This window comes from Schistocerca gregaria, chromosome 6 (genome assembly GCF_023897955.1).
Source record: "Schistocerca gregaria isolate iqSchGreg1 chromosome 6, iqSchGreg1.2, whole genome shotgun sequence".
NCBI lineage: Eukaryota > Metazoa > Arthropoda > Insecta > Orthoptera > Acrididae > Schistocerca > Schistocerca gregaria.
Genome location: NC_064925.1, coordinates 104506869 through 104534013, shown reverse-complemented (window position 1 = coordinate 104534013; position 27145 = coordinate 104506869). Strand labels below are relative to the sequence as shown.

Genomic DNA, 27145 nt, shown 5'->3' with positions numbered 1-27145 from the left:
ATTTAAAAACAAAAGCGGTCTAAGGCGCTGCAGTCATGGACTGTCCCGGCGGAGGTTCGAGTCTTCCCTCGGGGATGGGTGTGTGTGTTTGTCCTTAGGATAATTTAGGTTAAGTAGTGTGTAAGCTTAGGACTGATGACCTTAGCAGTTAAGTCCCATAAGATTTCACAGACATTTGAACATTTTTTTGTTACTAGAATTTAAACATTTTGGTGCCACATGGAAAGCATTTCTCTTTTGCAGCATCTTCTCCGAGTGCTTTGCTCTACTTTTTGTCTTCCAAAGCCTTTCCTTCTTCTTCTTTTCATGTATTAGGCGAAATTGCCTGTTACAGTGCACACCGTTGCCGGAGTCGTCCACTATCTCTTCTTCCTTGGCACTTATAATTTCTGGCCTTTAAAAGGAGTAAGTCACTCTCCAATCTTTCTAGATGCTCTATTTTCTTCTTATTCTAGAATTTTATTATTTAGCCCCAAATCTTTAATTCTTCTCTAGTATCTTGATTCCTTAGCCTCTGTTCTACTGTGCAACGTTCAACTCGTCCAAGAAATTTCATTTCTTTCGGTAAAAAAACTTCAGTGTGTGTGACGATTCGGAGCCCTCTTAACAGCAGTGCTGTGGAACAGAGCTGCGGTAGTTTAGGAAAGTACTTGCCCCGCGTCGCTTCCTCCGCAGCAGAGTTTCTTGGCGAGTGCCCGGCAGTAGCAGCTGCGTCCGCTTCTCAGTGTTTACCCCGCGCCGCCCGCTCTGTGTGGGGCCCGCTGATAAGAGCGGCGCGTGGCCGCACATAACGCTAGCCAGCCGTCACGCCCACTGGGCGATCCCACTGCTGTTTGTGCAGACTTCTGCGGCAACTCCCTCCTGCCGGCTGTGCCGCGTCGTTAGCCGGCGGCGACGGCGGGGCAACGGGGCAAGGCGGTCTGCACATGGTAAGGCGCCAGCAGCGGCTGCTCCTTGTAGCGTGGCTACGGCAAGTGCGTGAGGCTGGTGTTGCGCAGTGTGTGTGTGTGTGTGTGTGTGTGTGTGTGTGTGTGTGCGAGAGAGAGAGACAAATAGAAAAACGAAGTTTCGCGGAATTTTATGAACGTACTAGACGAGTTCCCTGCACTCCCCTGGTAGTATTTATTCCCATTTTCATCATACTCTTATCGCTGTCCATCTTCTCCTCTCCTCTCTCTCTCCAGATCCTCTTCCTCTCTCTCTCTGTCCGTTTACTCCTTTTTTCTTTCTCCATCCCCTCCTCTCTCTGTCCATCTCCCCCTCCTCCAACTCTCTCTCCATCTTCCCCTCCCCCCCTCTCTCTGCCCATCTCCTCCTCCCTGTTCTCTGTCCACCTTCCGCTCCCCTCACTCACTGTCCCTCTCTTCCTCTTTCCACCCATGTCCTCCTCTTCCCTTTCTCTGACCATCTCCTCCTCCTCCTCCTCCTCCTCCACCTCTCTCTCAATCTCTCTCTCTCTCTCTCTCTCTCCATCTTCTCCTCCCCCCTCTCTCTGTCCATGTCCTCCTCCCTACTCTCTCTGTCGACCTTTCCCCCCCTTTGCTCTGTTCATTCCCTCCTTTTCCTTTTCTCTCTCCACCCTCTCCTGTCTCTGTCCATTTCCTCCTCCTCCTTGTCCATCTCTCTCCATCTTCTCCTCCCCCTCTCTCTGCCCATGTCATCCTCCCTATTCTCCATCCGCCTTTCCCTCCTATTGCTCTCTTTTCATCTCCTCCTTTTCCCTTTCTCTCTCCATCTCCTCCTTTCTCTGCCATCTCCTCCTCCTCCTCCTCCTCCTCCTCCTTCTCCTTCTCCTCCCTCTCTCTCCATCTTCTCCTCCCCCTTCTCTCTGTCTGTGTTCTCCTCCCTACTCTCTGTCCACCTTCCCCATCCCTTGCTACCTGTCCATCGCTTCTCGTTGTCTCCATCCATATCCTCCTCTTTCCTTTCTCTGTCCATCTCCTCCTCTCCCCTCTCTCTGTTCATCTCTTCTCTTCCCTTTCTGTCCATTCCCCCTCCACCTCCCTCAGTCAATCTCATCCTTCCCCCCTCTCTGTCCATCTCCTCCTTCCTCTTCTCCACTTTATCACCCCTACTCCAGTATAATATTACTGTATAATCAATTATTCAAAATGACAATCGCATTATTTATTTTGCCGCCAACTGGTTTCAACCTGTGGTGGGGTCATCTTCAGGGCAATTTACAGTGTAAAGTTACAATATTAGTAAGTAATCATGTACTTAATCTACAAGTAATTAGTCAAAGTTACATAAATAAACAAATTTTTATACCAGTTTCGTCGCTCGTTAGAGGAGAACTATGCATGGTTGGCTCTCTGCATGAGCTTAAATAACGGCCAACAATACGTGGACAGACGGTAAAGCCGTCCACGGTGACCAACGGTAGTTACATGCTTAAGAAAGAAATGTTAAATTTTAAAGTTTGTTGCAGTTGTAATATAAAACATAATAAATAATAAATATAACTAATTAAACCTCGAGAAATTTAAAAATTCAGGTAACTGTTGTCCCATTCATTTTTCACATCATTTGTGGATAGAGCAGAGCCCTCTATGTTTTGTGGTAGGGACGCCGTTGCCATGGGCGATAGTATATATATCAAGCGCCCCCTAGCTTATGTGGTTGGGACTCTTTCGTCATGGTAGCCGCTTCGTATAAGTCGTCTACTGTAATACCATCTTTGAGCGGCGTTCGTTGTTATGGTAACAGCGTACCATAACCATTCTTCCGCCATGTTGTTGTCAATCCATGTGGTCTTCTGCTGCGGCGTTATCTTTGCACAGCATGCGTTGTCGTGGTGTGTTCTGGCTGTTATCCATAAAGGTTGTTCCTAGTAATTAGTAAGAAACTTCAAAATCAGCGTATTCTCCGTTATAAAATTAACATATTAGAAAAAGAAGTATATCAGGTGCCCCTTAGCCTGTTTGGCTAGGATTCCGTCGTCATAGTAGCCTCCTCGTACGTGTCGTCTGCTGTAGCATGGCATTTTCGATATCGTAGCATCGGTGTACCACAATCCTCCTTTCATCATGCTGCCGTCGATCCACATAAGTTGTTGTATTATGGATACACATCCACAAAGTTGTTTCTGAATTATATATTAATATTTTAGGACTTATATAAGGAAATCTTTAAACTTTGTAGGCCTTCATTATAACATTAAAACACTATAATAAAAGTAGTATCAACGTACATCGTTATACAGTATTAATACAGCTGAGAAGGAGAAGCAATTTCGTCATGAAGTAATAATATTTGCGAAGATTTCAAAATAATTATTATCACAGTTTACTATTTGATCACTAAGAATTGCTGTTTGATCCTATTGCAGGAAGATCTCTAAATTTTCCAAGATGTCCATCATGGGTCCCTTCTGGCCGACATGCAATACCCTTAGATTTTCTTCTATATTAATTTCTGTGTGTTTCTCGGTATCTAGGTGTTGTCCAAATAGCGATTTATTGCGTTCTATTCCCGTGGTATGTTCTTTGAACCTAGTTTTAAAATTTTTCCCTGTCTGTCCAATGTAGATTTTATTTACAGTCATTGCAAGTTAGTTTGTAGACGCCCGATGTTGAGAAGATTTTATTTTTAAAGTCGCCTATGCTATGTCTAAGGTTATTTGCTAGGGTGTTCAAGGACAAGGCTATCGTAATGTCTGATTCTTTAAATAGTCTATTTATTTTATCTGATATCGTCCCCATATATTGCATTTTCGAGAAAATTCTTTTTGGGGTATTTTGGGCCGCTGTGCCTGTATATTCTTTTGTATTTACTATACTGGCATCGTATTCATTGGATATACCTATTTGTTTTAATATGTTGAAGAATATTACTGGTTGTTAACCCTACAGTATTTCTTTCCAAAAGTTGAGCTGAAATCGATCCAGCGGTTAGGAGGAGCTTTTTACCTCTAGCTTTGCCTTTGAATGCACATGTAACATATATTAATATATTTCACTCATATTTGTACACATATTTCACCTGTATCTCTATCGTAGGTCACCAGTTTCGTTCTTACGCAGCTCTATGTTTACAATGTCATATCTGTGAACTATGTGTCGTACTATAATATAATTTTGCAGCTGCAGCCAATGATGTCTCTGAATACTTTGCGCGAAATGTCGCGCCATCAGCGTTGATACTACAGAAGTTATAAGGTAATGATGCGGTAGTCTTTTACGCATGTCATGGTTTGCGAAGTGGCATCTCCTGAACTACATGTTGAACTATATCATACTGTTGCAGGCACATTCAATAGTATATGTCAATACTCTCTGCAAAAGTATTGCTAATAAAGTTAGTAGTAAAGAACTACTGCCGGCCGTGGTGGCCAAGCGGTTAAAGGCGCTACAGTCTGGAACCGCGCGACCGCTACGGTCGCAGGTTCGAATACTGCCTCGAGCATGGATGTGTGTGATGTCCTTAGGTTAGTTAGGTTTAAGTAGTTCTAAGTTCTGGGGGACTGCTGACCTTAGAAGTTAAGTCCCATAGTACTCAGAGCCATTTGAACCATTTTTGAAAAGAACTACTGTGTTGGAATAAAACTGAAAAACCATAGCTGGATTACACAATGTCAGTACAGTCGTTTCAACAATGTATGACAGTACGTATTTTGGAACCTAAAGATGTTATGTGAAGGAGAAGGGACCTACTTTGGATAAAGTGTATAGGTCATCTACATTACTGCACAACATAATGCAAAATAGAAGAAACAGCTAAACAACCTCATTTACAGCTCGTCCTGTAAAGTCTTGTATTACTAGCTGATTCATAGCTTATACATTATGAGTCATGTTACACGTACAAATGTAACATTCATTGTGATGTTAAAGCACTAAAAATATGCCGAATATTCTCGTGGGGCATATTAGACAGACTAAAAATTGAAATCTGCGTTAGTAAATTATTAACGGTTCAAAAATAATACACTACGTTGAAGTTCTAGTACATCGTGCATACATAAAAATAAAATATCCAAATCAGTTATCAGTAGAACTGAATAACGGTCCACATTGCAATAATTATTTATTTAATGATTCCGGTATCCAGTTTTGGTCTACGTTACCACCCTCAGACCAGAAAGTCCTTCATGACGTATGGAGGTGGTTCACGGAGCTGTTGGCTACCAACAGGTACTAGTAAACAACTGAGTCGTTAATTGGTACCCGTTGGTACTCACAGCAGCTCGGTGACCCTGCTCCACACGTCACAAACGAGTTTTTAGTCTGAAGATAGTCTCTTAGACCGAAACAGATAATAATAATTATTAAATAAATAAATATTACAATCTGAAACCAGTTCACGCAGGGGCTGTGAGTACTAACAGGTACCAGCAAACAACTGAGTTGTTGACTAGTACCTGTGCGTACTCGCAGCAGCTCCGTGAATCGACTTCACACGTCATCAAGAAGTTCCCGGTCTGAAGTTGATCGCTTGGACAGAAGCCAGTTACCGGAATTGTTAAACAAATAATTATTGTGATCTGAATTGTTTATCCGTAATTCTATAATTCTTGAGGTCTGTCAACGTCTTTGTCATTCTGCCAGAGACGGCAAAGAACTGGAATATCAGCTGGACGGAATTAATATTGTCTTTAAAAAGGTTACATATGATGAATATCAACGAAAGTAAACCAAGGGTAATGGAAAATAGTCGAATTAAATTAAATTAAAGGGGTGTTAGATTAGGACACGTGACACTAAAATAAATGTGTGAGTTTTGCTACTCTGTCGATAAAATAACCAATGATGACCGAATTAGAGAAGACAGAGAAAGCAGATCGTCTATAGAAAGAAAAGCATAAGTGAAAAATAGAGATTTGTTGACGTCTGACATACAAGGAGAGTTCGAAAAGTAATCACCCAGTTCCTCCCACTCTAAGACCATTGTGCAACCAGAGTGGCGCATTGTCGGAACAAAGTACACACATCAAAAAAAAGTTTTGCATCACCCCGGTTCCCAGAAATCCTGAAGAAGTTGACTGCGGATTTTGTATCACAGACACTGTCCCTTTGACTGTTCAGAGATGTCACTAAACACGCCCAAAGATCCAGACAACCATGCATGAGCAGCGCCTATAAGACGGAGGGGGCCCACAGCCGATCAGTTCCAGTCAATTCACCAGGAGGGAGGTACTCGGCTCGTGTTGTCTGTAGTTCAACCGTGCCTAGGCGGTTGACATTGTTACTTTGTGCTAGGAAGGAGTCTAAACAAGGGAAGTGTCCAGCCGTCTCGGACTGAACCAAAGCGATGTTGTTCGGACATGGAGGAGATGCAGAGAGACGGGAACTGTCGATGACACGCATCGCTCAGGCCGCCCAAGGACTACTGCTGCAGTGGATGACCGCTGCCTATGGCTCGGAGGAAACCTGACAGCAACGCCGCCATGTTTCCGTGCAGCCACAGGACGTCTTGTTACCACTCAAGCTGAACCAAGAAGGCTGGATGATGCGCAACTTCACTCCCGACGCCCATGGAAAGGTCCATCTTTGCAACCACGACACCATGCAGCGCGATACAGATAGGCCCAACAACATGCCGAATGGACCGCTCAGGATTGGCATCACGTTCTTTTCACCGATGAGTGTTGCATGTGCCTTCAACAAGATAATCGTCGGTGACATGTTTGGAGGCAACCCGGTTCGGCTGGACGACTTAGACACACTGTCAAGTGAGTCTAGCATGGAGGAGGTTTCTTGCTGTTTCGTCATCCTCCGACCGATAGTGAAACCATATCGTTATCACATTGGCGTGGCATTCGTCTTCGTGGACGTCAATTTGCACATCTTGTGAATGGCTTCCTTCATGATAATGAAATCTCTTGAATAGAGATGCCAGCATGTTCTCCAGACATGAACCCTATCGAACATGCCTGGAATAGATTGAAAAGGGCTGTTTATGGGCGACGTGACCCACCAACCACTGTGAGAGATCTAGGCCGAATCGCCGTTGAGGAATGGGACAATCTGGACCAACAGTGCGTTGATGACTTGTGGACAGTATGCCACGACGAATACAGTCATGCAATAATGCAAGAGGACGTGCTACTGGATATTAGAGGTACCGGTGTGTACATCAATCTGGACTACCACCTCTGAAGGTCTCGCTGTATGGTTGTACAACATGCAATGTGTGGTTTTCATGAGCACTAAAAAGAGTGGCAATGATGTTTATGTTGATCTCTATTCCAAGTTTATGTACAGGGCTCGGAACATTCGGAACCGAGGTGATGCAAAACTTTTTTTTGACGTGTGTATATGTCTCAGGTTTACTGCAATCACGATATCGCTGCGGTAGGGATAACAGACGCATCACTATGTGACTCAAATGGCACGGCATCTGGAAATGTACTGTAAAGTAGAAGTATTCGGGACGGCACGATTCTTGAAGACAAAACGTCTAAATTGCACACATATTCGTTGTAAAATGCTGATGGAATATGGACCAAATGGAGTGTAGCTTCCACGCGTAATGAAGTGGTGCTGACAACTTGCCCAGCGCTGCACGGACGTGGGTGATGCTGATCGACAAGGAAGGCCTTCGACATCGACCACGGACGACAATGTCCAATCAATCGAAGAACTGATTCGCAGCAGTAGCAGATTTTCCAACGATGTGGACGTTCACACAGCGGTTTTTGAATGGCTTGTAAGTACCCCCCCCACACTCGTACTAAATCACCAGAAATGTCTCAGTTTAGCCAGAGAGTCCGCAGATGGTGGTATAAGGATTGTACGGTATAACTGTTCTTTGAAGAAAGAACCACGATTTTCCACCCGAGTTTTGCGATGTTTAGCCAGTCCATCCCTGAACCCACTTAGTGAGTCGCGCGTAGGAATTCTTCCTACTTGTTATGTGGAAATCCTCTCGCAGTTTTATGTCCCCTTACAGAGCCGTAGCTGCGTCGTCGGATTACGAAAGTGCAATACTACTGTCTATGTTTTACGTAATGAAGGAAGAAATTTTCTTGTGCAAATAATTTTCACACTGGATGCCATTATGGTGCGTTTATGTAAACAACACCGTAAAATGAACTCTTTCACACTGATTATAAGCTAGCTATTAATGGTACGAGAGCATGCACTACCGCATGACTAGATCGAAAGGCATCATATCGACGACTGCCGACTTTGGTGCACAGTGTGTAACTTGAGCGTACAATCGGTATAGCTCGTATAAGATCGTACAACTTCGGTTATTCTAAAGTTACTCATTTATTTGTTAATATCTACGTTTCCCGGCGCTGTAAAATTACTGAGAGATAGTATTTATGACCGGTAGACTCCTCCTAACGTGACAAAAGGTAACTTTTGTTAGCAAATATTTATAAATAACGATTACTTGATTCGCGCCAGAATAAATGTACTTTCCCTCCGTATCTCTCTGCTGACGTCACGAGTGATTCCTGCATCGGTACCTCGTTCCACTGGCTTTGAGAGCACCAGATGGCCAACCGCCTCTGTTAGCCTTTTAGGCTAGGGAACCTACCGCTCGTCCCTTACTCCTTACCTACTGAAGTGCTGATACCTTCACGTCACATACGTGAAATAGTAAAACTAGAAATAACGCTCTTATCTGCAAATAAGAGTTACCTTACAGGCTCCGTGACCAAGGAGTAGATTTCTGTCATCGGGAAATTAAAGTATTGTTATAGCTTCCCGACTGCTATTTACAGACACTTGGTGACGATGCTGAAGAATAGTGTCATGTATATGTGTCCTTTGAAATGTGTGTAGCTTTCAATAAAAGTTACTTGGCCTGCCGTAACAACATGTAACTTACGTTCTGAAGCCCCCTCATCCCCCTCCTAAATTTAAATGTTAAGAAGTCTTCTCTGAAAGTATTTGTCTGGAGTGTAACCTTGCATGGAAGTGAAACGCGAATGATAAGCACTTCATATGAGAGGAGAATAGAAGCATTTGAAATGCTGTGCTACAGAAGAACGCTGAAGATTAGATGGGAAGATCGAGGATCCAATTACGGTTGAGAGGACACGTCCTGAGGAGGTATCAAGGAATAGTTTATCTGGTAATGTAGGAAGGTATTGGCGAGGGGAGGGGGAAGGAGGGGGAATTGTAGAGTTGTAGAAGGAGGCAAATGGATGAATACAGTATTAAGTTCAACTGGATGTGGGTTTCAGTAGTTATTTGCAGATGAAGAGTCTAGCATAGGTTAGACGAATGTGTTTAGTTCCGTCAAACCAGTCTTCGGACTGAAGTCCACAACAACACCGCATGATTACTGAATACCGTGAAACAATTTATTTATTTACAGAAAAATGGCATAATACTCACATGTTGATCTTTAAGATTTAGGCAAGGAGTATCATCATTGTCAGTCATTTTATATCCTCTGTCGGCTAGAAACCTGCTCCATTCTTCTGCACACATTCACGCTGCTCCTGTGCGTTCTCTATACGATTCCGTGGCTGAGTGTCCAGAGGGTCCGATGTAGGGGGATCCGAGTTCAATTCCTGGTATTGCGAGGGATTTTTTCGTCGTGGGAGGCGTGGAAAGTGTATCTTTCAGTGTCATTAGGCTATTTGAAAAGCCAGTTGTGTGAGAAGTAGCGGTTTCAAGGTCTGAATGCTGACAACGGCCGTGAGAGCGATGTGTTGACTATATACCCCACCATAAGCTTCTAAATGACGCTAGAGGTTGACAGAGCACCCCGACGTCATAGCGTGGTTTTCGGGGACTGATGGGAGAATTACATTCTTGACATACCCGCTGTCCATTAGGTCGACGTTTCGGTCTTTGTTCACTCTTTCAGTCCAGCAAAGAACTTCCCCATGTCCCGTCCACTCGTCTGGCTACCGTCCTGCCCTCCTCAACTTTATTTTTATCACAGCTATAATTGCACTGCAGTCTGTTGCCTGACCCATTTACTCGCTTAGCTGTATCTCCCAATAATTCGTAAAATCAACATTTTGGGGGCGGCTTAAATTTCTCGTACAAGTTTCACGTGTTTGCCGTGAGGAAAGTTTTTCTGTATGCGATACAGCATAGGGGTCTGCATTATTGATGTACGACGGTCATTCAATAAATAACGCCCCACATTTTTTTTTTCTCAGAACGTATTTATTGTTAAGAGTCAGAATTTGGTGGTAATATACATCAACATTTCTTGTCCATGTCCTATTCTTCTACGTAGTCCCTGCTGGCAAAAGTACCCCTTTGAATATCCTAGAGTCTCGATCATTGCAGACGCACTGCCAATGCTGACCGACAACTGTAGAGCCAGTTATCGAGTTCTGGTGCGCCGATCGGCACGAATAATGGCATCCGCACGATTCAGCACATCTGGAGCAGTGGTTTTGACAGGACGTCCCGAGCGTGGCTGATCATGGAGCTCTGTTTCTGCATTTCCTGAGGCTGTAACTTTATTTACCTATCGCCTAGCAGTACTCAACAGCAGCATCGCCATACACTGCACACAAACGTTTACGGATGTGCACCACTGTATCTTTTTTTTGTACGCAAGAATTCAATGACAGCACGTTGCTTGCAACCTGAGTCGTATGAAGACGCCTGACGCTGTACCACAGATCTGCCATTTGGTCAGAACGCTTTTAAACTTCACCTGCGTACAGAACAAACATCAAGTGTGAAGCAACAACAGGAACGCTTGTCTATGTATATTAATGGCTTTTTTTTTTTAATATGGGGCATTACTTATTGAACGACCCTCGTAGGTCATACCGAATATGAGCTGGATTTCAGCTTTTGTTACAATTTAAAGCGTCATTGACGTATACGCTTTTATAAGATGTACACAGTAGAGCGCGATATCTGAAGCCGATAGCGAGTTCTCTTTCCGTCACGATGTCGTTCGTTTTTAGAATTATTTCGCAGTGTCGTACACATTGGTTCACTGTTTCCTTTGCCCCTCATCCCGACAGAAATTAATTTTGCTTACTTTTAAGATACACTCGTTACTACCGTATGGTACGTGAGTAATCGGCTCCCCAACAGCTGACGATAATGAAACAAATGCTCTGCGTCATGGTGAGAATTACGGCGAATGCAAGGATGTTGGCGACCAGAGTCCAATGCATGTTTATCTCTGTAGTAGATAAGAAGATGTATTTGTCATTTACGAAAACTTAAGAGGCTTATGAAGCCATGTGTACGTGGTAAAATCGCCACCTTAAAATAATTTTTTATCTTCACAGGCTTTGCTTCTAAGCGATACTTCACAGTGCAAAAGGCGAAACGATCGCATTCCATAACTTTCTAATGAAGATAAAAGCAGCCAACAGTTAAGCGACGAATATTAATAGGAACTGCATTAACATCTTCTAAAAATAGCATTTAAAAACGTGTGTCATGTTTCTTAAAGTACTAGAATAGACTGTACGAGAACAATGAACGAATTAACATTATATAACAAGTTTTTTGTGTTCATTCGATCGTACACAAAAATATTTACAATATTTTGCCGAAATAGTCATTTACAGACATATTTTGGTGTTCACTATGACTTTTAATAGTCTCCATATCCCTGCAAGGTTGTCTTGCACCCATACGTCGTATATTATCGTACTGTGGGTCACAATACGGCAGCAAATGAAAGAATTCCGGCCAGGCAAAAAGTTGGTGCTGATATCAATGATATTCAGTTTTGCTACGTTGGTATACCTGGCACAAATATCAGTTTAAGTTACTGAATGGTTCTGCTTGCTGTGTAAAATGATAAGCCCAAAAATTACTTCCGAGATAACTGACTTTAAAATTTAAAGTAACATGGTAAATCGAATTATTGGCACAAAATAATTGAATAATCATATTAATACATTTTTTATTTTATTAGACATAAAAAATGCCCACAAGGGCACTTCAGGGATGGGATGAAAACACTATCTCACAGTCTGACGCTGGGTTGATTTTAACCCCCATGGAGACAGTAGTCTTGAGAGCTAGTATTGTGGACGAAACAGGCGTTTGAGTTCCTTTAACGCATTAAAAGTCTTAGTTTTTCTCAGATGATCTTTACTTCAATACAATCGGCGTCACCTCGCTGGAACTGAGATATGTTATAAAATGTTACACTCTAAATACAGGCATTGAGCTGCAACTTAATGGTAACTAATGCATTAGATGTTGCGTTAAGCAGTGATGTTTCATCACACAAAGTATTAAAAGCAACAGAGAAAAAATGAATCAATTCTAAACCTCTGAATATCTGTTTCAACCACGTACTTGTTCAGCCAAGAAAGATAGGGTCGTCAAGAAAGGTGAAAATAGAAAACGATCGTTCATGATGGTTACAAATGACCTTGTTGATATGACAATAAACTCGATGAGACGTTTCGCGGACGATGCAGTCATATGTGAGGAAATCCTAATGCGAGAAAATTATAGTGAAGGACAAAAATGGTTCAAATGGCTCTGAGCACTATGGGACTTAACATCTATGTTCATCAGTCCCCTAGAACTTAGAACTACTTAAACCTAACGAACCTAAGGACACCACACACATCCATGCCCGAGGCAGGATTCAAACTTGCGACCGTAGCGGTTGATTGGCAACATATATGGTTATATGGTTTAATTTATCTTAGTGAGTGGAGCCTAGGAACCTTGGTCTGTATTTCATTAATATAGTTTTAGATAATCCATTCACTGTTTTATTGATAGTTTTTAATTCGCATTATCATTTCGAAATTATATAAACAGTTTTGGTTGGTACGCTCCACGGTCACTTTGGGTTTCGTTCCTTCTGGCATAACTTTAAGTGACTTTTGCTTACGTGGCAAAGTCGATACCAGTGTTTACCGGTTATCAACGAATAGATGTATTTCACTGAACCCATATAAATCTGATTTATTTACCAGATGCAGCATATGATGGAGTGTGTATTCCGCATTCGATCATGTACGTTGTGTAAATAATCAATATCAATGAAGTAACGCCTGAGGAAATCTGTAATCTTTCACATAATGCAAGGTATTGCAGCTGCTTACCTCCTTAATGCTATCTTCAATAATGATGAAGAGATCAAAATAATAAGCAATACTTGGATTTTTGTACATTGGTGCAGGTATATCATTTGATGTGCAAGAGTGTCACGCACACGATAACGAAAATAACAAGAACAAAAACTGCGATAAGTATGGAATAAGGCAATCAAGTTTCCGACGAGAATAAAATACAAAATAATGGATAAAACAATTGAGGACCTCGTAGCTGACGATCAGTTACGCCAGGCAAAGGCGCCAGAGAGGCAGTTCTGACTTTACGCTACTTAATGAAAGCAGGACTTGAAGAAACTCGATACATTCGTAGGAACTGTCTGTAGCGCTTGTACTATCAAGATACGTAAATGAATTTCCTGTCCTGATTGATATGGTTCCCATATTAGAAGATAAGAGAAATGTTACGTGAAAACATTTTGTCTCTAGACCGTGGAGACATTGGACTCCCATCTTACTACAGATATTTCTTTTCTTAGAGGATTATATAACAAACGTGTTGCAAATAACTATTTGGTACTTTGACCTACCTTTCGACGCATACTAAGAGTCTCTTCTTCAGAATAAAGCTAGGCACACGTAGCAGAGCCTGGAACGTGTTTTATTTTATTTTTTACTTGAACATACCTGCTCTAAATTCTGACCTTCGCTTTTCTCACAACGTCATTTTACGGTTCTTAAAAATTTCAGTCTGATGAAGACACCCTTAGTAGATGTCGAAACCTTGGTCAATGTACCAAACAGTTATTTGCAACCGTTTCGCTGTATAATCCAATGTGGAAACTAGTGTATGGTTGCTGAGAAACAGCCATGTTTAAAACTGACAGGTATTTATGTTTTCATAAAAAGCATTACAATAGGGGGACACGGGGAAAGCTACAAACAAGCAGTAAACTTAAAGAATTTGTACACACTGACAATCAACAACAGACTAAATACGAGGTAGCATAGGAGAACATCTATCCACAAATCTGGATTTCTTATCGACAAGCCGATCATCCGTAGTAAATATAAAAAACAATAAAAATGATGAGTCAAGAAGTAACTAATCTTCCAGTCGCTACAGAATCCCACTTAGTGAAACGAGTTGGACTGTCAGAAGTAACTACTAAGAGAAATCGTGGTTGGCCACCCGGAATTAAGAGTACGGTCACAAAGGGCAGCAAGCGAGACAGTTGTTAGCACAGCAACATCTGTGCGTGAGCGCTGCAGTCACCTTGCAAAAGGGAGCTGAGGGCTCGCGTCACTATGGAGGGTGAAGTAGACGCGCGCATACTGTCGTAGCGCGACCTTACAATTAGTTCATTATTTGGTTTTGCTGCTACCCGTCACATTTATTTATGTTCAATTTAACACACTTCAACGTGTTTCACTCATGATTTGCTCATCAGAGGCATACAGATACTTAAAGATACTATATTTTAGACTAAATTAACATGTAACTGCTTTGTACTCTGTTCTGCTGCTGGAGCGGTTACTGGGGTATTTAGGGTGGGGGGGGGGGGGGGGTGGTAGGGTCAGAAATTGATGTCCAGACTTGTCTTTTAGCGTCGATCTGTCCCTCTTATGATTGATACCACAGTAACTTTGACGTCCCAATGCTTCACCTGCATCGGTGGTACACTGACGCAGCTGTTGTTCAATGTAACACCTTTGCTGCTGTGAATTTATATAAGACTGAGTGGCGTACCAGCTGTCGATGGGCTACGAATTATCCTGAGTGGTTTGACCTTGTTTCCTTAGCAACCCATACGAACTTGGATGCACCTAGTCAGCGTCATCAGTCGAAGTGGACACTGCACAAAGGGGCCTAAGAACAAGCCTCCCCTAGCAGTTTGTTAATTATTTCAGTTAACTATCCCTGGATATTCTTACCTATTATCTGACTTCGTATTCAAGACGTGAAGAAATCAAAACTATCTTGAGTGCTTATTATGAGGTCTGTTCGGAAAGCAACGAACGATCAGACGCGACATGGTAACCAAGTGTGTTGGGCAGGTGTGTTGGGCAGTGTCTGTATTACGTCTGCAGACAGAGTCACGTCACTCTTCTCAGTTCTGAGCACACAGTGGGCGCGCAAAGATGCCTACAAAACAATGTCTCCCGCGAATATATGGGTACCTGCCGAGAGGTTTCGCCTGATTTCGAGAAAGCTCACATAACGTAACTGCCATGCACGTCCTCCTTCATGACAGTTATCGGCCGCACACTGCAGCATTTTCCATGGCAAGTGTTTGATCACCCACCGTACAGCCCGGACTTGGCTCCCTCTGCTCTTCATCTCCGCTCAGGTGAACCGCTGGCTATGAAGACAACATTGTGGTACAGACAGCGAGATGCAATCAAGCGTAGAAGATTGTCGGAAAGTGCAGGAGGCAGCCTTTTATGACGAGGGTATAGAAAACCTGGTACAACGCCACACACATGTTTAACTGTAAGTCGGAACGGCGACTATTTAAAGAAGTAGTTGGAAGGCATAGTTAATTGTTACAAATAAAACCGTATTGGTTTTCAGTGTGGTTTCCATTTCGGAACCGATCGTTCCTTACTTTCCGAATATCCCCCGTATTTTCGCTTCCTATAGCTCTGCCAAGAAATAAACAGTCTGTCACGTGCTGTCACTATGACGTAAATATTTTTACACACAATAAATATTATAAAACTTCAGTCAAGCAAGCACCTTAATAAATTTACTCGACAGAATCCACTACCAATCACAACTGAAGAGATTCAGTACATCAGTACCAATATATTCTTCTTATTCTTATACAGACACCTCAAAAGGAATTCCTGTTGTTCCATAGCCCCACTATACACCTGATCTGAGTCCTTGTAACTTTTTTCTTTCCCCGAAATTGAAAAATGTCTTACAAGGACGTCATTTTGGGACTGTGGAGAATATTCAAAAGAATGAGACCGACATGTTAACGACCATACCAGCTGAAGCCCTTCAGGGCTGTTACCAAGACTGGGACACAACGTTTCCGCCGGTGTTTAGTTCCGAAGAGGACTTCTTCGAAGGCGACAATATTGTTGTTTGGAAAAAATCTTTTGTGCCTGACAATTCAGTCTCATTACTTTTCTCACACACCTTGTATACTCCTGCCGGCCCAAAAAATTTGCTCTTCATCCATCATGGACCCACTCCATGCCTGTTAGAGGAGGCTGTAAATGGGCCATGGGGCCATGAGTCAAAAAAGACTTAGCATGCAACAATTCCCTTTGCAAAACGTCGAATCAAAGCATCTTCAGCCGTTTAAATTTTTATTTTATATGAGCAACCAGTTTCAGAGCGGCAAGTGATGATCGAAGAGATTGCTGTATCTAGAATAAATCTACAGATACCAGTCACTGAATCCCCTATTTTGACTGGACCAGAGGTAGGCTTTTTCCTGAACGTCAGTCAGCGGTCCTGAAGATGGTGAAATGTAGCTCTGAAGCTGGTTGCTCAAATAACCAACTGGAAATTTAGATGGCTGAAGGTGGTTTTATTCGACATTTTATATTAAACGTCTGAAGTCCCGCAACCATCTGTATAAAGATCGGCCTACACAGAATTCCGTTTGCATCTGATCTCAATAGAGGTGACACGCTCATTGCTGAAGGCTGAAGTACTGCGTCTCATCATTGTATTGACGGCGTTGCAAAGCTTCGGCGGTCTTTGCGTTGTGGTATTGTCACAATGAGAATATCGCCCTTGTAGAGAGATTATCGATTCTGCCTGAGGTCACTGATAACAATGCCCACGTATTGGAATTTAATTTTTTTCTTTCGAGAGTTCGGTATCTCGAGTGCCGCCTTCAGCTTCTGCGAATGTGATAAAAATTTTATCTGGCTACAGCGCTTAAAATTCTTTTATAATCTGTATGGGATTTGACGGACGCTGCAAACGCTTTAGTCTAAAGGCCACATGACCAAGATTAACCCGAATACCGGCACACGTCTGGATTACCGTGCACCTGGACGAAACTCCAGTATCTGCAGCATCTGAGAGAGTAATTGAAACAAAACAGCCCCCATAGCGCGACTACTCCTGTGTCTCTCCGATCTTGAATTCAATTTCGGTGGACATTAACGCAGAACTTGCTACCCAGAGCTGATTACATCAAAGACCATTCAAGAGAATTCTGCAATAATGAGCTTGACAGTTCTCTTACTGCTTCCAAATAATTTTACATCTCGTACATATTGTGTCTTACATTCCTTTTCACGAATAATTCGAGTAGGCAAGTACCTAAAGACAACTGTAATTTAATTTTATGTACACCGACGGAAAAAAAATCGCAACACCGAGAAGGAGTCGAGCAACATAGACGAAAGTTGGTAGGCGTGTTTCTACATCTGATATACGACGACTGTTCAGATTTCATCCCAGTCACGTAAGACGGGCGCTGATACCGTCACTATGAAGATGCAAATCATGTTTCCTTTAAATAAATGCCGTAACGGTCGTAAGCGCTAGTTACCTTTGAGACAGTAAGTAGTGAGTTAATGTTAGTCAAGAATGCCTTTCAGGAGACAAAGACGCTATTATCAACAAGTCACTGAGTTTTAACGACGTTGTGTAAAGGGCTAATTGAAGTTGGATATTCCTTCTGCTATACTGCAGAAAGACTTGGCAGAAATGTAACTACTGTACATGATTGTTGGCAGTGGTGGTAAAGAGAAAATACCGTCGCAAGAAGATCGGGCTCCAGACGGATACATGGCACTACCGAGAGGGAAGACCATCGAGTTCGGCGTATGGCTCTGCAGCTTCATACTGCAGCTGCAGCAACAATTTGAGGAACAGGTGGCACCACAATGACACCCGAACTATGACAAATCGAGTACTTCAAGGATAGCTCCAGCCAGATGCCTTATAGCGTGCATTCCACTGGCCCCAAACCACCGCCATTTGCGGCTCCAGTTGTGTCAAGCGAGAACTAATAAGAGAGCAGGGTAGAGGTCAATTGCGTTTTCTGATGAAAGCTGGTTCTGCCACGGTACTAGCGATGGCAGTTTGTTGGTTATGAGAAGGACAGTTCAGGAAATGCAAGCAACCTGTCTGCATGCTAAACACATTGGACATACACCTGGAGTTACGGTCTGAAGTGCGATTTCATAGGACAGCAGGAGCACTGTCGTGGTTATCCCACACATCATGACTCCAGATTTATACGTCAGTCTTGTGATTCGACTTGTTGTCCTTCCATTCATGAACAGCATCCCACAGGTGTTTTCCAACAGGATAACGATCGCCCACCTACCCCTGTAGTAACCCAACATGCTCTACAGAGTGTCGTCACGTTTCCTTGGCATGCTCGATCACCAGGGCTGTTCCAACTGAGCACATATGGGACATCATCACACGACAACTCCACCGTCGTCCACACTCTGCATTAACTAGCTCTGTACTTACCGACTAAGTGCAGCAGACATGGAACTCCATCCAGCACCTGTGCAACATAATGCATGCACGTCTGTATACTTGCATCCAACGTTCTGGTGGTTACATTGATTATTAATGTAACAGCATTTCACGTTTTCAGTGGCTAATCTCGCAGTTAAATTAACCTGTGATGTTGTACTGTTAATCACTTAAACATGTTACGTAGACAAATGTATTCCCGAAATTTCCTGACTCTACATCAACTGCTTTTCTGTGTTGCGATATTTTTTTTCCTGTCCGTATACATTACAGCTGCAAACGTCAATAGTGAATTTTCATAGCACAAAGCTTTTGTATAAAAGTGGTAATCCCAGGGACAATCTTGGACCATGATCCTTAAAACATCAATTTTTTTTTCAAAAACTGAACATTGAGTAAACAAATCTCCCAACAGAAAATAAGTTCTTCGTGTGTGAAGAATACTTGCAATACAGCTGCTTGCCACGTCTCTCCTCACGTTCCTTTGGCGCCGTATGACGAAATTGTGTTGTATAGATGTTTATGACATCTCCAATTCGCTTGTGGTAAACGTGAAATTAATAAAGGGCAAATGTGTCGTCACTCAGCAGCTACGTTTCATGAAGACAGTAAGAAGCTCATTAAAGAACTGTTAGTTCAATAAAAGACTGCATTATCGTCGAGGTTTTTATATGTTCCGTATCTTTTTAATGTTTTTTATGTATCAGTAGTTCTGTTCATTAGAGAATGGTGAAAATCGTTAAACGCTTACCTGTTTCTATTAACAAACTCAAAAAAACTTGTCTTCATATAGTGGAAGATTGAAAGTATTTTTTTAACTTATCACACATTGCCATATGCTCAAATTGCAGTAGAATACAAAAATATATCCTTTAATCCCACCCATAAGTCAGACCCCACGAGATTTTTTGAAAATGGCTATATACTTATGACTTGGATATCTAAACATGAATTGCTATATAGCAGATTTTTTTCAGTGTGGCTAGAGAAGATTATCCGATTTAGACACACTCTTGTAACATAGTTCACTGACCCTTGCTTCCTCTCTTATTTTAGAACAAGTAATCTATTGCCTTTATTTTTATGACCCTAATTAGTTATCGAACCAGTGACTAGACAGATTGCAAAGCTGTCTATTAAAGTTACACTACTGGCCATTAAAAGTGCTACACCAAGAAGAAATGCAGATGATAAACGTGTATTAATTGGACAAATATATTATACTAGAACTGACATGTGACTACATTTTCACGCAATTTGGGTGCATAGATCCTGAGAAATCAGTACCCAGAACAACCACCTCTGTCCGTAAAAACGGCCTTGGTACGGCTGGGCGTCAGAGCTTGGATGGCATGTACAAGTACAGCTGCGCATGCAGCTTCAACACGATACCACAGTTCATCAAGAGTAGTGACTGGCGTATTATGGCGAGCCAGTTACTCGGCCACCAGTGACCAGACGTTTTCAATTGGTGGGAGATCTGGAGAATGTGCTGGCTAGGGCACCAGTCGAACATTTTCTGTATCCAGAAAGGCCCGCACCGGACCTGCAATATGCGGTCGTGCATTATCCTGCTGAAATGTAGGGTTTCGCAGGGATCGAATGAAGGGTAGAGCCACAGGTTGTGACACATCTGAAATGTAACGTCCACTGTTCAAACTGCTGTCAGTGCGAACAAGAGGTGACCGAGACGTGTAACCAATGGCACCACATACCATTACGCGGGGTGATTCTCCAGTATGGAGATGACGAATACACGCTCCCAATGTGCGTTCACCGCGATGTCGCCAAACACGGATGCGACCATCATGTTGCTGTAAACAGAACCTGGATTCATCCGAAAAAATGACGTTTTGCCATTCGTGCACCCAGATTCGTCGTTGAGTACACTATCGCAAGCGCTCCTATCTGTCATGCAGCGTCAACGGTAACCGCAGCCATGGTCTCCGAGCTGATAGTCCATGCTGCTGCAAACGTCGTCGAACTGTTCGTGCAGACGGTTGTTGTCTTGCAAACGTCCCCATCTGTTGACTCAGGGCTCGAGATGTGGCTGCACGATTCGTTACAGCCATGCGGATAAGATGCCTGTCATTTCAATTGCTAGTGATACGAGGCCGTTGGGATCCAGCACGGCGTTCCGTATTACCCTCCTGAACCGACCGGTTCCGTATTCTGCTAACAGTCATTAGATCTCGACCAATGCGAGCAGCATTGTCGCGATAGGATAAACCGCAATCGCGATAGGCTACAATCCGACCTTTATCAAAGTCGGAAACGCGATCGTACGCATTCCTCGTCCTTACACGAGGCATAACAACAACGTTTCACCAGGCAATGCCGGTCAACTGCTGTTTGTGTGTGAGAAATCGATTGGAAACTTTCCTCATGTCAGCACGTATAGGTGTCGCCATTGGCGCCAACCTTGTGTGAATGATCTGAAAAGCTAATCATTTGCATATCACAGCATCTTCTTCTTGTCGGTTAAATTTCGCGTCTGTAGCACGTCATCTTCATGGTGTAGCAATTTTAATGGCCAGTAGTGTATATCTTAACTGAACATCGAGATTATGTGTTTTTTCGTTTACGAACAGTTTACTGAACGATAGAGGTACCAGAGTGGAGAGCATTTGGCAGAAACTCGAATGACTTCAACTCCAAAAATGCCCCCAGAGTTGAGAATAAGCAATTTCGACAAGTGTTTTCTTCCCGTTTTTACTCTTGTCTGCTAAAGTACAGACGTCCTCACACGGGACGAGCCAACTAGCGTTGACGCGGACGTGGACGGGACATCCGGCCTCTCGAGAGACACCGGCGGCGGCACACGGAACGAATTGGTCAACGTGATTTGCGCTCTCAGCGCTCTTCAGCGGCCGTTGTCGGGATTATTTGGTCCGCAAACCACACTGTTTATTTACGAAAACGGAGTCGCATAAAACAGTTGCGGTAACTCTGTTAGCGACTATCGCACAAGAATGGAGAAAATCGTGAAGAAGAATACGGACTCGCCGATAGCTCGAAAGCTGAAATTGTGGTAGAGGAACATTACATAATGCCGTACAATAATCTGAGATACTACTGGTAATTACAATTTTATTCCATTTCCGTTTTTAAATTGAATATACAGGGCGGCGCACTAAAAAACGTCCTCGTGTACTAGACTGGTAATTGTCGCCAGCCAGTTGCTATCTACTGTTTCGTATCTGTTGCGACTATGTTTTGTATTGTGAGCAAGAAAGCCGTTGAAACTTTGTTAAGACGAGTGATGCAAATATCTCAGCGAGATGTAATCTCTTCAAGAAAGAATAGGTGTACGTGCCTACGGGTTTATTTAAGGAAATGCTGGACGTTGTTGCAAAGAAGTTTCCTGGTGTTTCCGTACCATCAAAGAGCAGCATACAGGATTTGGTGACAAAGTGGCATAGTACACTGTCAGTTGCAAACGCAAACAGGAGTCCGTACACCCGCTGTGATCCTGGGTATTCGAGCGCGAATGGTCCAGAGTCCAATGAAGGCGACGTGTAAATTCTCGCAATAAGTGAACGTTTCGCGTAGGTCTTGTCCATTTGTTTTGCACGATGTAGAGATGAAGCCCTAAAAAATGACATGTATCCAAATTGAAGGAGAAAAATTTGGTAAAACCTGTGAATTACTATACCTGGCTGTGTCAATCAATTGAGAATGGAATGTTGGGTCCGCTGCTCTATTTCATCTACATCTACATTTATACTCCGCAAGCCACCCAACGGGAGGTATAAGAAGGGGGAAGCAATGTATTCGATACCTCATCCAGAAACGCACCCTCTCGAAACCTGGACAGCAAGCTACACCGTGATGCAGAGCGCCTCTCTTGCAGAGTCTGCCACTTGAGTTTGCTAAACATCTCCGTAACGCTATTACGCTCACCAAATAACCCTGTGACGATACGCGCCGCTCTTCTTTGGATCTTCTATATCTCTCCTGTTAACCCGACCTGGTACGGATCCCACACTGATGAGCAATACTCAAGTATAGGTCGAACGAGTGTTTTGTAAGCCACCTCCTTTGTTGATGGACTACATTTTCTAAGGATTCTCCCAATGAATCTCAACCTGGCACCCGTTTTACGAACAATTAATTTTATATGATCATTCCATTTCAAATCGTTCCGCACGCATACTCCCAGATATTTTACAGAAGTAACTGCTATCAGTGTTTGTTCCGCTCTCATATAACCATACAATAAAGGATCCTTCTTTCTATGTGTTCGCAATACAGGGTCAGTTGCCACTCCCTGCACCAAGTGCCTATCCGCTGCAGATCTTCCTGCATTTCGGTGCAATTTTTTAATGCTGCAACTTCTCTGTATACTACAGCATCATCCGCGAAAAGCCGCATGGAACTTCCGACACTATCTACTAGGTCATTTATATCTATTGTGAAAAGCAATGTTCCCATAACACTCCCCTGTGGCACGCCAGAGGTTACTTTAACTTCTGTAGACGTCTCTCCATTGAGAAAAACATGCTTTGTTCTGTTTGCTAAAAACTATTCAATCCAGCCACACAGCTGGTCTGATATTCCGTAGGCCCTTACTTTGTTTATCAGGCGACAGTGCGGAACTGTTTCGAACGCCTTCCGGAAGTCAAGGAAAATGGCATCTACCTGGGAGCCTGTGTCAAATATTTTCTGGCTCTCAGGAACAAATAAAGAAAGTTGGGTCTCACACGATCGCTGTTTGGGGAATCCACGTTGATTCCTACAGAGTAGACTCTGGGTTTCCAAAATATGGTTCAAATGGCTCTGAGCACCATGGGACTTAACATCTTAAGTCATCAATCCGCTAGAACTTAGAACTACTTAAAAGTAAAGAACCTAAGGACATCACACACATCCATGCCCGAGGCAGGATTCGAACCAGCGACCGTAGCGGTCGCGCGATTCCAAGCTGAAGCGCCTGGGATCCAGAAATGACATGATAAGCGAGCAAAAAAACATTTTCTAAAATTCTACAACAGATCGATGTCAGAGATATAGGCATATAGTTTTGCGCATCTGCTCGACGACCCTTCTTGAAAACTGGAACTACCTGTGCTCTTTTTCAATCATTTGGCACCTTCCGTTCCTCTAGAGTCTTGCGGTACACGGCTGTTAGAAGGGTGGCAAGCTCTTTCACGTACTTTGTGTAGATTCGAATTGGTTTCCCGTCAGTTCCAGTGGACTTTCCTCCGTTGAGTTATTTCAGTTGCTTTTCTGTTCCTTGGACACTTATTTCGATGCCAGCCATTTTTTCGTTGGTGCGAGGATTTAGAGAAAGAACTGCATTGCGGTCTTCCTCTGTAAAACAGCTTTGGAAAAAGGTGTTTAGTATTTCATGAGTTTCGAAGTCTGGTTCCATTTGACAGGACACGTGAACTCCCAAAACACCAGATTTTGGTCAACAAACAAACCATGTATGATTAATGAAGAATCTCTTCACGGCGGAACTGTCGGAGTGTGGTGTGCCGTGTCAGCGAGTCGGTTTGCGGGTCCCATATTTTTTGAAACAAAGGTAAACTCTGCTGTATGTAGGCGAATCTCTGGAGAATTTTACGCACAATTGATTTCCCCCCCCCCCCCCCCCCCCCATCGAACGTACGTATGCTGTCTTTCAGCAGGACGGGGCTACCTGCCACACTTCACCCGAGTCAGTACCACGATTTAATGGAAAAGGCACAGAAGAAAGGACTGTTTGCACAGGACTGGCAGCCACGTTCCCCGGACCTAACCACTTGTGACTTATCTGTGCGGCTGCCTAAAAGAAAAAGTGCACCCAAGTAATCCAACAACGTTAGAGGACTTGAAGGACAATATTCGTTATGAAATTTTGAGAACTGATGGGACGGAGTTGCGCAAAGTGTATATTAATATTCAGGGCGCACACAAAAGTGCGTTGAAGCACAAGGATGTCATTTTCAGCACCTAATGTAATGTAAAACACAAGATCAATTCAGTGAATGATATACCTTTGCTTTAGATTATTTGTTATTTCTTCATTATGTAACTATTACATGTTTTTATCTGTTTGTTGTTGCATCTGCTCGTGGTGTTCAGTAATTCGTGCCTGACTGGCGATCAGTCTGTACTCGGGGCCGGTTTTTTGTGCACCACCCTCTAATTGAGGTATTGTGTCTAATGTCAGTTTGCGCATACATAACGTCTATATTCTTGATGTTGCGGTGACTACCAGCATTCTGAAGTAAAGTACTTCATCACGTAGATTTCAAGATCCACGTTCGTTTCGCAATTTCATTCGAATGGCAGAGACGGGAGCTCAGACTCATTAAAAAAGGTATTTACCAGCAAAACACAAACATTAGCGAGTCCATAAACCCAGAGACGTACATATTTGACAGAAAACTCCATAATAGCAAAATTTTACTGTGTGTAACTTGTGTTTACTTTCAGACATAGACTGGCAATCACGTTAGGGTTTCTGCTCATTGGGTAAACACTCCAGTCGTTGGCCTTTGCAACAGGAACTGCTCTAAATATATTACTTGTAAGAAATAACAACAACGTTAGAGATAATACTTCTATTAAATGAATAAGAAAGACCCAATTTTTTTTAGAAAACATAAGGTGAGAAAAAGAACACCTTCAAGAAGGTGGGCACGAATCCACTATCTTCACTTCTCAGAGTTCACGACATTACGAACTGCAACACAGCTTCGACATACCAAACGGTCCTCCGTATATGGCAAGGCTGTGTAAAGTCTACAGGGACAGTTATCTATCGATATGTATTTTCCCCTCATTTTATTATAACAAATCGCAGCTAAAACGACATGTTTTCGAGATATCCTCAATTTGCCGATGCCTTGAAACGACTTACCTTCATACCATATACTTTACGAAGAAGAAATCCTACCAAATACGATGTTTAACGCCTTACAATACGAAGACTGCTCTGTTCTGCTCGTGACGTAAAACGACGTCGCATCTCATTGGCCACGTTCCTCTCCACTAGACAATAATCTGTCATGACAGAGTCTTTATTTTACGCCCCGCTTTGTAATGGAACGTGGAATTCCACACTGTGACGTCACCAGCTCCTTGTCAACACACGTTTTCACGTCCCGTGAGAGCACAGCTTAACGAACTAAATACAACTACACTATGTGATCAGAAGTATCTGGACACCCCCAAAAACATACGTTTTTCATATTAGGTGCATTGCCATGCCTCCTACTGCCAGGTAGTCCATATCAGCGACCTCAGTAGACATAAGACATTGTGAGAGAGCAGAATGGGGCGCTCCTCGGAACTCACGTGATTTGAACCTGGGCAGGTGATTGGGTGTCACTTGTGTCATACGTCTGTACGCGAGATTTCCACCCTTCTAAACATCCCTATGTCCACAGTTTCCGATGTGATAGTGAAGTGGAAACGTGAAGGGACACGCACAGCACAAAAGCGTACAGGCCGAGCGGCTGCTCATTAGCCACACATCACGCCGGTAAATGCCAAACGACGCCTCGCTTAAGGAGCGTAAGCATTGGACGACTGAACAGTGGCAAAACATCGTGTGGAGTGACGAAACACGGTACACAATGTGGCGATCCGATGGCAGGGTGTGGGTATGGCGAATGCCCGGTGAACGTCATCTTCCAACGTGTGTAGTGCCAACAGCAAAATTAGGAGTAGTTGGTGTTACGGTGTGGTCGTGTTTTTCATGGAGGGGGCTTCCACCCTTTGTTGTTTTGTTTGGTTCTATCACAGCACAGACCTACATTGATGTTTCAAGCACCTTCTTGCTTCCCACTGTTGAAGAGCAATTCGCGGATGGCGATTCCATCTTTCTACACGATCGAGCACCTCTTCATAGTGCACGGCCTGTGGCCGTGTGGTTACATGACAATGAGATCCCTGTAATGGACTGTCCAGCACAGAGTTGTGATCTGAGTCCTACAGAAAACCTTTGGGATGTTTTGGAACGCCGACTTCGTGCCAGGCCTCACCGACCGACGTTGATACCTCTCCTCAGCTCAGCACTCCGTGAAGAATGGGCTGCCATTCCCCAAGAAACCTTCCAGCAACTGATTGAACGCATGCCTGCGAGAGTGGAAGTTGTCATCAAGGCTACGGGTAGGCCAACACCATACTGAATTCCAGCATTACCGATGGAGGCCGCCAAGAGGCTGGTAAGTCATTTTCAGCGAGGTGTCCGGATACTTTTGATCACATTGTGTACTTCAAGCGTTGAAGTGGGAATGGACAGCACATGCGGCAAGAAAAATTGATGAAAGGTGGACGAAAGCAATTCTGGACTAGAACCCGAATTTAACAAGGAATAACTCAAGGTCGCTGAGATGAACAAACGATGAGAGACATTCCCGTAAGTGTTATAAGACAGCTCGAGAAATACGCAGTTTGCCTAAACTTTCAAGAATCTGCTGCTCAACTTTTATGAGTTATGGATATGTTGGAGGAAAAATACACATCTTTAAAGCTTTCAGTCCTTCTTGAACTAACCACAAGTGCTTGTACAGGAATACGAGCACTGTTCACGCCTTGGTATATACCGTCAACAGAAAATATGATTTATTGATAGCGCGATCTGACTCAACTAGCAATAAGATGACAAGGCTTCCGCAAAGCGCAACTACGGGTAAAAGTTACTTGGTCGTATTACCGTTTCACCGGCATTAATTTCACCGGCAATAATTTATGGAATTAACTGCTTCCAGTTGCTGACCTGCTATATTGTAGCTAAATGATAAGCGATCTTTCTTTCTATGTAT

General features: G+C 43.1%; 1 long non-coding RNA gene across 1 annotated transcript in view; it reads left to right on the top strand.

Moving 5' to 3' along the window:
• The first annotated feature begins 830 nt into the window (after nt 1-830).
• The window catches only part of LOC126279102 (uncharacterized), a 190829-nt gene continuing 164514 nt past the window's right edge, over nt 831-27145 (top strand). The window contains exon 1 of the long non-coding RNA XR_007550782.1: nt 831-929. This is a non-coding gene — a long non-coding RNA (uncharacterized LOC126279102). The remainder of the gene's footprint in view (nt 930-27145) is intronic.